Here is a 12,151-nt window from a genome sequence, read left to right on the forward strand (position 1 = left end):
AAATTAATTCAAATATTTGATAAATTTATTATTAATAAATTAATAAATATTACATTTTCCAAAATACTTATATTGTATCGAAGAAAACGAGCTTAAATAATTAAAACATACAAGATTGTAAGTAACATAATGTTGGTTGCTATTCTTAAGAATGTGAAGGTTGCTGTGTTAGCGCATGAAAGTTGAAAATTTTCAACTTCTGTGCGTCTTCGAATCCGAGTTCGAAATTCGGAGTGTTGGTTGCGAAAACATGCGAGAGCTATGTAGCTCATCTCATAAGATCATGTGTATTCAACTCAACTGTCAAACGTTCGCATTCGCATTCGCGAGCTATGTAGTAGCTGCTTCACGCCTTCTTCATCAAATTTAATTTTTATTAAAGTTTTTTATTCAATAAATTAAATACAAAAATACTGCCATTTTCAATTTCAAATTTGTATAAAACAATTTTATTTTAGTTTGACAGTAATTTGTCCTTTGAGCCGTTCCCAATATTAAAATGGTTCTAAAATGTGTAAAACAAAACTTGGTAGCACTCAGCAAGCGGCGATACAATTTTTAATGAGGTATTCGCATACTCTCCTTCACGAATTCAACTAGATAACTTTGTTGTTGCTTTCACTTGTAAATGCGAGCAGCGCCCAAAGACAGCGAGCAGAGAAGTGACCAATCGATGGCAGCTATTATAAAATGAAGGAATAAGATGGAATTAAAAATTGAGTTATGTATATGGGAAGTCGTCGTGGTTGTGAACCGCTTTCATCCATTTTCCACACGAGTCATGAGGGTGTCAAGAAAATATTATATACCGAATTTCATTGAATCTGTCGAGTACTTTCTGAGATATGGTTTTTACCCATAAGTGGGCGGCGATGCCACGCCCATTTTCCATTTTGTAAAAAAAATCTCAGTCTCAAAAATCTCTTTTATTTCTGGATGACACAAACAACCGTTATGTGAACAAAACTTTTATACTCTCTTTAGTAACTTTGTTGCGAGAGTATAAAAATTCTTAAAAGCTAAATGTCAAAGAAATATATTTTCTACAACTGTTGTCTTGCTGGCCGGAATGCCTCTTGAGTTTCAACTGGATTTCTTGCCCAGCAGTTTCGATGATTCTGAAAGCTGTATTGCCTGCAACCATAAGCAACCCCATTGTTGGGCTCCATATCTCCAGACTGGCTTTAGGACTTGATTATATTATTAACAACTTGTTTGGATTAATAGAGTGTATCGACTGCCGCCTAGGTGCAAATCTTACAAATAGCTTAAATAATATAGACTTAATTATTTTCTTAATTGGATATTTCATTAAATGATCAAATATTTCATCTGCGATGTAAAAACTGATAAAAATCTTGTGTGCCACCTAGTATTCATCTTATACAATAATTGTCCCAACTTCGTTCCGAAGGGAAACTTCAGAGACTATCATATGAAAAACCATTTGATAGCACTGCGCTATTGAAATCATAACTATCCACCGGTGATTGATCAGAAGCAGCAGCCGCTGAATCACGACCCAAGTTGTATAACTTGTGGAGGTAATTAATAAATTTGATGCCCGTACTAAGGAATAAGTTTCATCGCACCCTGAGGATACTCGTGCATGTGACTTAAAGTACGTTTACATATCAAAATAATCTCGTTTTAAGTTGGTTCAATAATCTATCCATTTACAAGGGACATATGTAATTTGCATATATATATAAATCGTATGTTACTCTTCTTCCAAAAGTCTTTCCCGCATTTCGTCTCCTATACTGGTATGAGTATGAAGTATGGGTGACGACATTTAGAAATTTAGAATTAAGTATAATCATTTGAGCACTCAAGGAGAGTGAGAGAGAGAGAGAGTAATCGTTTATATTAAATAAAATAAACTTAAAAAACTCTGTGCGTGTTGTTGTTATTGGCGCAGTTGGCCAGTCCTATGAAGAAGGTCTTTTAATCGAACCTATCACGAACTTATCGCGAAAAGTAAAAAATATTAAATATATTAAAAAAAGTAACAAATAAAAGCAAACAAATTTAAATCTTATAAATAACATTTCTTAATGTTGTAAAATAAAAGTGACATTATAAAACAATAGTGTCTTTCAAGTGGAATTTTAGTGAAAATTAACATTAAACAAATAAAGAATTTAAAAACAATAATACAAAAAGAATTACAACAACAAACAAAAAAAAAAAATTATGAGAACAGAACTCTCTAACAAAAAAAAACAGTAACTTGAATGAAACTGTGAGTACTCACCCGGGAAAAAACTTACAACAACAACATAATCGTCGCAGTGAGAAGTTAAAAAAGGACTCACCTGGGAAAAAACATACAGCAACAAAATTATCGTCGCGCGGTGAGAAATTAAATCAAACAAGTTCTCACCCGAAAAAAAATTTGAGAATTTAAAACATTGTATAAGCATGCAAGTAGCAAAAGAATCAGCTGGATAACGAGAAATTTTCCACAGCTGAGATCACCTGTTCGATTTGCTACGTAATTCGACAAAGAGTTTTAAATAAACGCACTGCAAAATGGAAATATTCTTGTGGATTTGGAAGGAAAATATTAATGAAAAACATCATTCATAACAAAAGTTAATTGCGTATATATAGCTCCTCCTCACCACCTCTGTGGTTGCAATATAGGCGCGTTACGAAATACATAGCTTTTACAAGTCATTACACGAATATTTGCGAAATATTTTAGATAAATTTGTAAACATTTAATGTTTTGGTACAAAAAATAAAATTGTGATCAAAACCATATAAAGTATTCTTTATCATTTAAAATAAAAGAAAAATGTTTGAAGAATTACTAATAATTTACTTAAAGTAATAAATTTTGTAATATAACACGGCAACTCGACATTGCAATTTTGGGTAATTTTTAGTACATTGCAACCCGCGCGAAGTGTCCATTGCCTTGTTTTTGCTGGTGTTATAGTACCAAAATCTACACGACAACCCTCGCCAAGTGTCCTTTTAGTAGTATTAAAAACCGAAACCCTCGCGAAGTGTCTTGCGTTTTCCTTCATTCTTTGATACGATTTAAAACTGCAAAAACTACTCAACCGAAAAAAAAATTAGAATTTAAAAACTGCAAAAATTACTCACCCGGAGGAAAAGAAAGTGAGAATATAAAAACTACTACTGCTAAAAACTACTGCTGATTAAGGAGAGAGCAAACTAATGAACCTAAATGAAGAGTTGAAAAATTTGAATAGGATTTTGAAAGTATTATACATATATTAACGCTGAAACAAGAACAAACATGGCTGAAGAGCAACGAAATAGAGAACTTGTGATGCAAAATATTAAATTAATTCAGTCTTTTAATGGTGATGCTAATTATTTAGCTCTATACATTCAAAGTATTGATTCCATAATGCCTGAGGTAGTATCAACACAATTGGGAGATGGAGCATTTTACTTCAATTGCGTTTTACATACATTCGAGGGGCGGCTTTGGACGTCGTAAGGAGGGAGCAGCCGTCAAATTGGGCAACACTAAGAGAGCTTTTGATTGACGAGTTTGGAGGGCATACTCGACACTTATTTTCAGTTACGTTACGTTAATTACGTAAAATTTAGAAGTAGGGTACGTCTTCTGTGTGAAGATATAAATAATGAAATTTGTAAAATTAAAGATTACACAAAATTAAAATCTGAATGCAATTCAACGAAAAAATGTTTGGTTAATGAGTTAGAACAATTAAGTTTGAAAACTCTGAAAAGAGATTTGCCAAATCATTTGAAAGCCTTAATTAATGATAACCTAGTAAAAAAATCTGCTATTAGAATTTTAAAAGAGAACGATGCTCATGATTACGAATATAAAAGATACGTAAAAAGCAATTCAAGAGTTCCCCGTTATTGCAATAAATGTGAATTTGTTAACTCTAATTTACAATAATTATAATAATAATTTTCAAACAAGGGGAGTCCAATCAGGTAATGCTACTTTAAGTCATAATCAATCCAAGCAGGTAAATGTAGGCCAATCGTGTCCACAAAATTATTATCCTTATTCATTTAATAACTTTACTCCAAGAAATGTTGTTCAAATGGACTCATTGCAAACCAGAAAGCCTGTTTACTCAAATCAGTCCAGAATACGTAAATACGGACAACCTGAACCAATGGATCAGGATTATGCAAATTTTCAATTAGAAACCTCAGAGAACTACCCTCAATAGAGTTAATAAAATTTTTAATTGATACTGGTTCATCTGTTAGTTTAGTTAGTTAAAACCATGTATATTCAGTAGTGAGGCAATTGAAAAGTAAAACCAATTATTTAAAAAACGGCGACTGGAAAAGTCGTGCTAGACAAAGTGCAGGAAATAATTGCTTTTAATAACTATAGCACCGTGCACGTGTTATCAGTTTGAAGGTTAAACCAAAAAAGGATGATTTATTGGCATATAACGAATTAGTACAATAGCATAAAAGATAATACAAAACAAAACGTCAAAATGCATGGTTGCATTAGTAATCAAAAACTTTTAAGCTTTATGTGGTGTTGCCACAGATTGATAGTGCTGTCCTTGGGTGTTATTTGTGTTCGCGTACTATACTGCCACAACCAGCCCCCCTTTCAATCTGTGTGTACTTACAGACACAGACGTTTAGGGAATCGAACTCTTCTTCCCAGGCGAGTTGTGGTTTTTACTTGAGAGTCGCTGATCTCAGCTGGAGTCGGCCCTGTGTTCTCGTCGATAATGTTGTTGTCGTCGGTAAATGCCGCTTTCAGCCTGTCGATTGAAATTTTTCTAATTTTGTTTCGGATGTCCAGCGTGAAATATTTCGGATGACGTTTTATTACTGTGAATGGTCCGTCATACGGCTGCTGCAGTGGTGGTCCATTGCGTCGTTTCGCACGAAGACTTGCGTACATTGATGGAAATCAGCTAGTTTGTACATAACGCGCGTAGGCAGTTGTCCAATTATGGTATAGTATCGTTTTCTGTCGGACACGATACCTGCCGCTTCAAATGCCGCCTCGACTTGCCAGAACCATAGGTCGGTATGTTCCTCAACGAAATCTGGGAGCTTAACTTTCCCTTGGTCCAGCGTGTCCACCCGCATTGGTGCCTGTTGCTCTGGAGCCGGTGTCTCTTGCTCGTCGTTGAGCATATTTTTATTTTCGAAAGATTTCTCACTTGTGGGGGTAGCCAGTATGTTCTGCCGCTTCGTCGGAGTCACCAGTATAGCACCGTGCACGTGTTATCAGTTTGAAGGTTAAACCAAAAAAGGATGATTTATTGGCATATAACGAATTAGTACAATAGCATAAAAGATAATACAAAACAAAACGTCAAAATGCATGGTTGCATTAGTAATCAAAAACTTTCAAGCTTTATGTGGTGTTGCCATAGATTGATAGTGCTGTCCTTGGGTGTTAGGTGTGTTCGCGTACTATACTGCCACAACCTGCCCCCATTTCAATCTGTGTGTACTTACAGACACAGACGTTTAGGGAATCGAACTCTTCTTCCCAGGCGAGTTGTGGTTTTTACTTGAGAGTCGCTGATCTCAGCTGGAGTCGGCCCTGCGTTCTCGTCGATAATGTTGTTGTCGTCGGTAAATGCCGCTTTCAGCCTGTCGATTGAAATTTTTCTAATTTTGTTTCGGATGTCCAGCGTGAAATATTTCGGATGACGTTTTATTACTGTGAATGGTCCGTCATACGGCTGCTGCAGTGGTGGTCCCATTGCGTCGTTTCGCACGAAGACTTGCGTACATTGATGGAGTTCCTTTTGTATGAATGGTTTTGTTTTTGTATGGTGTGCCGTTTGCGTCGGTCGTATCGATTCCATTGCATGTCTGAATTCTTGAACAAACTCTGCTTCGTTTGGGTACGGCTTCGGTTCGGTAAAAAAATCTGCTGGTAGTCGCAGGCTTTTTCCATAAACTAGTTCCGCTGGTGTTGCCTGTATGTCCTCTTTAAATATTGATCGAAGTCCAAGCATGATGAGCGGTAACTCGATTGCCCAGTTTCGCCGATCTTTATATTTTAGTGCTGCTTTTAGTGTACGATGAAAACGCTCAACTAAACCGTTGGCTTGGGCATGATATGCGGTTGTGCGGAGGTGATGTATACCTAGTCTTTCGTTGAGCTGCTTAAAAACTTGACATTCAAATTGTCGCCCCTGGTCCGTTGTAATTTTAGAAGGTACACCAAATCGCGTGATCCATGTATCTATGAGTGTGGTGGCGACAGTTTCAGTCGTTATGTTCTTGATAGGTGCTGCTTCTGGCCATCGAGTAAATCTGTCGACGATCGTTAGTAGGTATCGGTAATCGTTTGAAGGCGGTAGTGGGCCGACTATGTCGATGTTAATGTGGTCGAAACGTGACTCTGTGGTATCGTAACGTCCAGGTGTGGTCTTATTATGCCGCTGAATTTTCGATTTTTGGCATGGTATGCACTGCCTTGCCCAGGTTGCAACGTCCTGGAGAATGTTGGGCCAGACGAATCTTTGTTTGATGAGTCGGGTAGTCGCTCGAATACCAGGATGTGCAATGTCGTGTATAGCGTTAAAAATTGTTTTGCGACATGACTTCGGAATGTAAGGTTTGCATTTGTTGTTTGAGATATGGCAATATATCTGTTTTGCTGAATTGAGCACGGGCATCTTAGTCAAAATTATGCTGTAGCGGTCGTTCCCTTGAAGAATGGATTTCAGTTCACTGTCCGCATTCTGTTCTGCCGAAATGACCTCGTAGTCGATAGGTTCGCGTTGCATTACATTGATGCGTGAAAGGAAATCAGGAACTGTGTTTTCTTTACCCTTTACGTAACGTATATCAGTCGTAAATTGGCTGATGTAATGCAAGTATCGGAGATGTCGGGGCTCTGCCTTTTCGGGTTTCTGTTTAAAAGCGAAAGTGATTGGTTTGTGGTCGGTGTAGATCGAGCAACATCTACCTTCGAGTTGGTCGGCGAAGTGTTTAACGCTTTTATACACGGCGAAAAGCTCTCTTGAGTATGTACTCCAATTACGTTGACATGTTGTTAACTTGCGGGAAAAAAATCCCAGGGGCTGCGCTTCGTCGTTTTCTATTTGGTGCAGCACGCCTCCGATACAGTTGTCTGATGCATCGACTGATAGTGTGAGTTGTGCGTTTTCTTGTGGATGCGCGAGCAGGGTTGCATTGGCTAATTTTAGTTTAAAATCGTTGAATGCTTTTCGCGGCTCTTCGGTCCATTGAATTTTGCGTTTGTCGTTTTTGATGTTGCCCGGAATAAGCGCTTGCAGGATATCTTGGGTACGTGCGGCGCCGGTAGGGATGGCAACGATTAATCATTTGATTAAATTAATCTATTATTATCATTTAATTTACGATTTAATTGCATCGAAACCTTTTCTAATTACTCGAGTATCACTCGAGTAAATGCAAAATAATCGCAAACAGCATTTTGAAATTTAATACATTTTATGTTCATCTAAGTTAGCTTACAAGGGTCGAAATTGGTCACATCAGTCATTAATGACTGCAAACGTTGTAAAAATAGTTAAATTCTAATATGTCAACGTAGTTTAATATCAAAAAATGAATGTCTGGTAACACTGCATTTACAGTTAAGTCAAACGCATTTTACGTTCAGTTGTTTGAAGTGCAAAGGCGCCAGTTAAAAGCGAAGTATGGAAATTTTTTAATAAAATAAGCAATAACTACGTTAAATATCAACTCAAATATCAAAAGCGGGTGCAACTGCGACCGAAAAACGCAATCGTTTGACAACAAAACGTTTATCGAAATTGCTTTTTCTTCAAACTTGGTTGAACAGACTTCTAAATTTTCTTGACTTCAATGAATATATTTTCCTTTATGCTAAGACAAATGAATTTTTAATACGATATTTTAATTTTATTTCATTTTTTGTTTTTGTGTATATACCAACACAATTTGAATGTCTGAAATAAGAATATAGTCTCCTATTTACTGCTACTTTGGACTGAGTAGGCAATTGAACAGTAAAGTCCTCTCTCGACGAACCAAAATCAAACTCTACAAGTCGCTTATCATTCCCATCCTGCTTTATGGTGCAGAAGCGTAGACGATGAACATTTGCAACGGCGAATACCGCAGACGAGGGAACGATGAGCATACGAGAAATTCGACGACATTGACAGTTCGGGGAATAAAAAGACAGCGGCTACGCTGGCTAGGTCATGTTGTCCGAATGGACGAAAACACTCCAGCCATGAAAGTGTTCGATGCAGTACCCGCCGGAGGAAGCCGAGGAAGGGGAAGGCCACCACTCCGTTGGAGGGACCAGGTGGAGAGCGACCTGGTTACACTTGGAATCTCCAACTGGCGCCGAACTGCGAAGGAAAGAGAGGAGTGGCGCGCTCTCATCAATTCGGCTATAACCGGCTAAACGGTTGAACGCCAATCACATACATACATTCATATTTTATTGGTTTTATTTTTACGCAAAGTTGCAAAACATAGTCTTTCAAGCAAGAGGCAATTGTTTTACTTTAAGATTGCTGTGCATATTTTGAAAAATTTAATGTCATTGTGCTACTTAACTTCAAATGTAGGCCATTTTCTCTTTTTGGATATGTCTGGGACTCTGTGATAGAGCATTATAATACAAGATTCGGCGCTGAAACTGGTGGTGGTCTTTATGCAATTTAGTATTATTTGAAAACATTGGAATTAATCGATTAATTGATTTTTTTACATTAATTGCAATTAATTACAATTAATTTTTTATATCTTTCAATTAATCATTTGATTATTTAATCGATTAAAAAAATTTTTTTTGCCATCCCTAGGCGCCGGGTATAAATCTTCGGTAAAAGTTGATAATTGCTATGAAACGTCGTCGTAGGTCCTTTGCGATGGTTGGTTCCGTGTAAGCGTTTATTGCCTCTACTTTTTCTGGCAGTGGCAAAATACCGTTGGGTGTGACTAAATGACCGAGATACCTCACGTTTGACTGGCCAAAAACACATTTATTGCCATTAACGGTTAAGCCGTTTTGCTTTAAACGCTCGAACACAATTCGAAGGTGTTGCTTATGTTGAGCTTCGGTGCAGGACGCGATGCAGATGTCGTCTAGGTATGGTACGACAAAGTCTAATCCACGAAGCACACTGTCGATGTGTCGTTGAAATGTTTGGCCCGCATTGCATAACCCAAATGTCATGTATCGAAATTCGAATAAGCCGAACGGAGTTGTTATGGCCGTTTTTTCGATATCGTCGGGGTGCATGGGTATCTGGTGGTACGCCCTTTCTAGGTCGATAGTGAAAAAATGCTTTTGCCCGCATATACTTGATGAAATGTCTGGATATTTGGAATGGGGTACCTGTCCTTTTCGGTGACGGCGTTTAGTGCCCTATAATCCCCGCACGGTCTCCAGGTATTGTCCTTTTTAGGGGCCATATGAAGTGGCGAAGCCCATTGACTTTTTGACGGCTGGCAAATACCCTTCGCCATCAGGTATTCGAATTCCGCTTTGGCGGCTTTTAGTTTTTCGGGTGTGAGGCGACGTGGTTTTGCGTTCACTGGTGGACCGCTCGTGACGATGTGGTGGAACGTTGCAGTTTTGGCAATGCGTTTATTAGGTGACGGTGCGAATAGTTCCTTAAATTCGGAGAGTAATTCTGTTGTTTGTACCCGTAACAAGTTTAATGCCAGTGGTAGCTGTAGCTCGCGTTATACCATATGTATGTAATCTCGTCGTTTTATCGATTAATAATTTGTTTTTTAAGTCTACTAGCAGGTCGTAGTGCGCTAGGAAATCCGCGCCGATAATTGGCGATTTTACGTCGGCTATGCAAAATGTCCATTCGAATGGGCGACGGAGACCGAAATTTAGTTTAAGAGTTTTCTGTCCGAATGTTTGTATTGGCGTTCCATTCGCCGCGTAAATTGACTGGGTAATCGTCGGTTTATGAGTGTTGTTTGTTGCGGTTGCTGGGATCACCGATATATCTGCTCCGGTGTCGATGAGGAAATGTTGATTGTCGTAAACGTTTTTTATGAAAAGGCGGAGGTTGTTGTTGTAGTGGCCGAGCTGGCAAGCGCCTCCAATGGCTTGAGCTCGGGGTACTAGTTTTTTGGGTCCTCCTGTGTGCTGCCGGCCGTACGGTCAAACTTGCATGGTGGCCTGCACTTACGAGCGCTCGTCCCGTATTTGTAGTGATACCAGCATGTGTCGTGGTGTTCGCGACTTCGTGAACCCGATCGTGTAGGTGTTGGTCTTCGTTGGTTGTCGCGGCGTGGCCATTTGATGTCTCGGAGATCCCGTGAGAGCGCATTGATCTGGCGTTGCATTTCTAGAATTGCTTGACTTGCAGGTTCATTGCCGGCGCTTTGCTGTGGGTGTTTGTTTACTGTCTGCTGAGGGCTTTGTTGAACAGCGTGTATGAATGAGTTACTGTCTTTAGTAGCCTCCATGATACGATCGGCCATCGTTGCTGCGTTGACCAATGTTATGTGCTCGTCTGCGGATAGAATTGCGCGTATTTGTTCAGGCAGATTCCGGAGCCATAACTGCTTTAGGAGCTCGTCTGTAACCGGTGTAGCAGCGGCCCTTGTCCGCATTTCGGCTAACAACTGTGACGGTTTGCGGCCACCGAGTGATAAGTCGCTGAGGAGTTTTGTTAGTTTGGTCTGTGTGCTATCGGCAAACTCGTTAATGATTCGAGCCTTTAGGTTTTCGTACATTTCGTTGCGTGCTGGTGGATTGGTACGGAAATCAGCTAGTTTGTACATAACGCGCGTAGGCAGTTGTCCAATTATGGTATAGTATCGTTTTCTGTCGGACACGATACCTGCCGCTTCAAATGCCGCCTCGACTTGCCAGAACCATAGGTCGGTATGTTCCTCAACGAAATCTGGGAGCTTAACTTTCCCTTGGTCCAGCGTGTCCACCCGCATTGGTGCCTGTTGCTCTGGAGCCGGTGTCTCTTGCTCGTCGTTGAGCATATTTTTATTTTCGAAAGATTTCTCACTTGTGGGGGTAGCCAGTATGTTCTGCCGCTTCGTCGGGGTCACCAGTATAGCACCGTTCACGTGTTATCAGTTTGAAGGTTAAACCAAAAAAGGATGATTTATTGGCATATAACGAATTAGTACAATAGCATAAAAGATAATACAAAACAAAACGTCGAGATCAAACAGCTTTTGGGCTTAGCGGGGTTTTATCGCAAATTTATCAAAAATTACAAATTGATTAAAAAAGGGAAATAGAATAAATGCGCAAGATAAAGAATATTTAAATGCTGATAGTCTCTATTCAAATTATTGATTACAGAAGATTCCATATTATTTACCCAAATTATGAAAGGCATTTACGCTAACTACAGACGCTTCTAACGTCGCCTAAGGGGCAGTATTATGCCAACATAGTCATCCCATTTGTTTCGCGAGTCGCACTCTGAATGAGCATGAACTTCACTACTCTATTACAGAGAAGGAGTTATTAGCAATGGTTTGGGCCACAAAATATTTTAGACCATTTTTGTTCGGAAGAAAATTTACTTTAATAGCGACCATAGACCACTTCAATGGCTACATTTATTCTTGGAAAGGAAAACCACGTAGCGGATGCATTATCTCGCATCAAAATAGAGGAATGCAATGCTGAGGAAGATGAAATAGCCTCAAAGTGTGCAACAATCCATTCAGGTCAAGAAGCCGCAGAATGTTATATTCGAATAACTGAACGACCATTAAACTTGTTTAAGAATCAAGTTATGCTAATAAGCGGACATGAAAATCGTAGCCAATCAGAAAAAATATTCGGTAATACTTTTACTCCGATCACAGACAAAAGATTAACCCCAGAATTTATAAAAGACTTAGTTAAAACTTATCTTCTAAAAAATAAGACGGTTATATACCTGCCAAATGATAACGATTTCCTTTATCTACAAGATATTTACAAAAATTTGATTAGTAGTAGCAGAAACAAAGTTTGTAGGACCACTAAAGAGTTAAAAAATCTTTTAGAATATCCCGAGTTTAAATCCATTGTTACAGAAATTCATTCAAGTGGACTTCGCCAAGGGATTGAAAAAGAAAAAATGAAAGAAAAATACTATTATCCAAATTATCTAAAAGAAATTTCAAATATTATTAATAATTGTGAGCTTTGTAATCACTGTAAAAGTGACCACAT

General features: G+C 38.6%; 1 pseudogene; it reads left to right on the top strand.

Annotated features, from left to right (window-relative positions):
• Positions 1–2,813: 2,813 nt before the first annotated feature.
• LOC114805179 (uncharacterized) lies at positions 2,814–4,390 on the top strand (annotated as a pseudogene).
• The last annotated feature ends 7,761 nt before the right edge of the window (positions 4,391–12,151 follow it).

This window comes from Zeugodacus cucurbitae, chromosome 6 (genome assembly GCF_028554725.1).
Source record: "Zeugodacus cucurbitae isolate PBARC_wt_2022May chromosome 6, idZeuCucr1.2, whole genome shotgun sequence".
Taxonomy (NCBI): Eukaryota; Metazoa; Arthropoda; class Insecta; order Diptera; family Tephritidae; genus Zeugodacus; species Zeugodacus cucurbitae.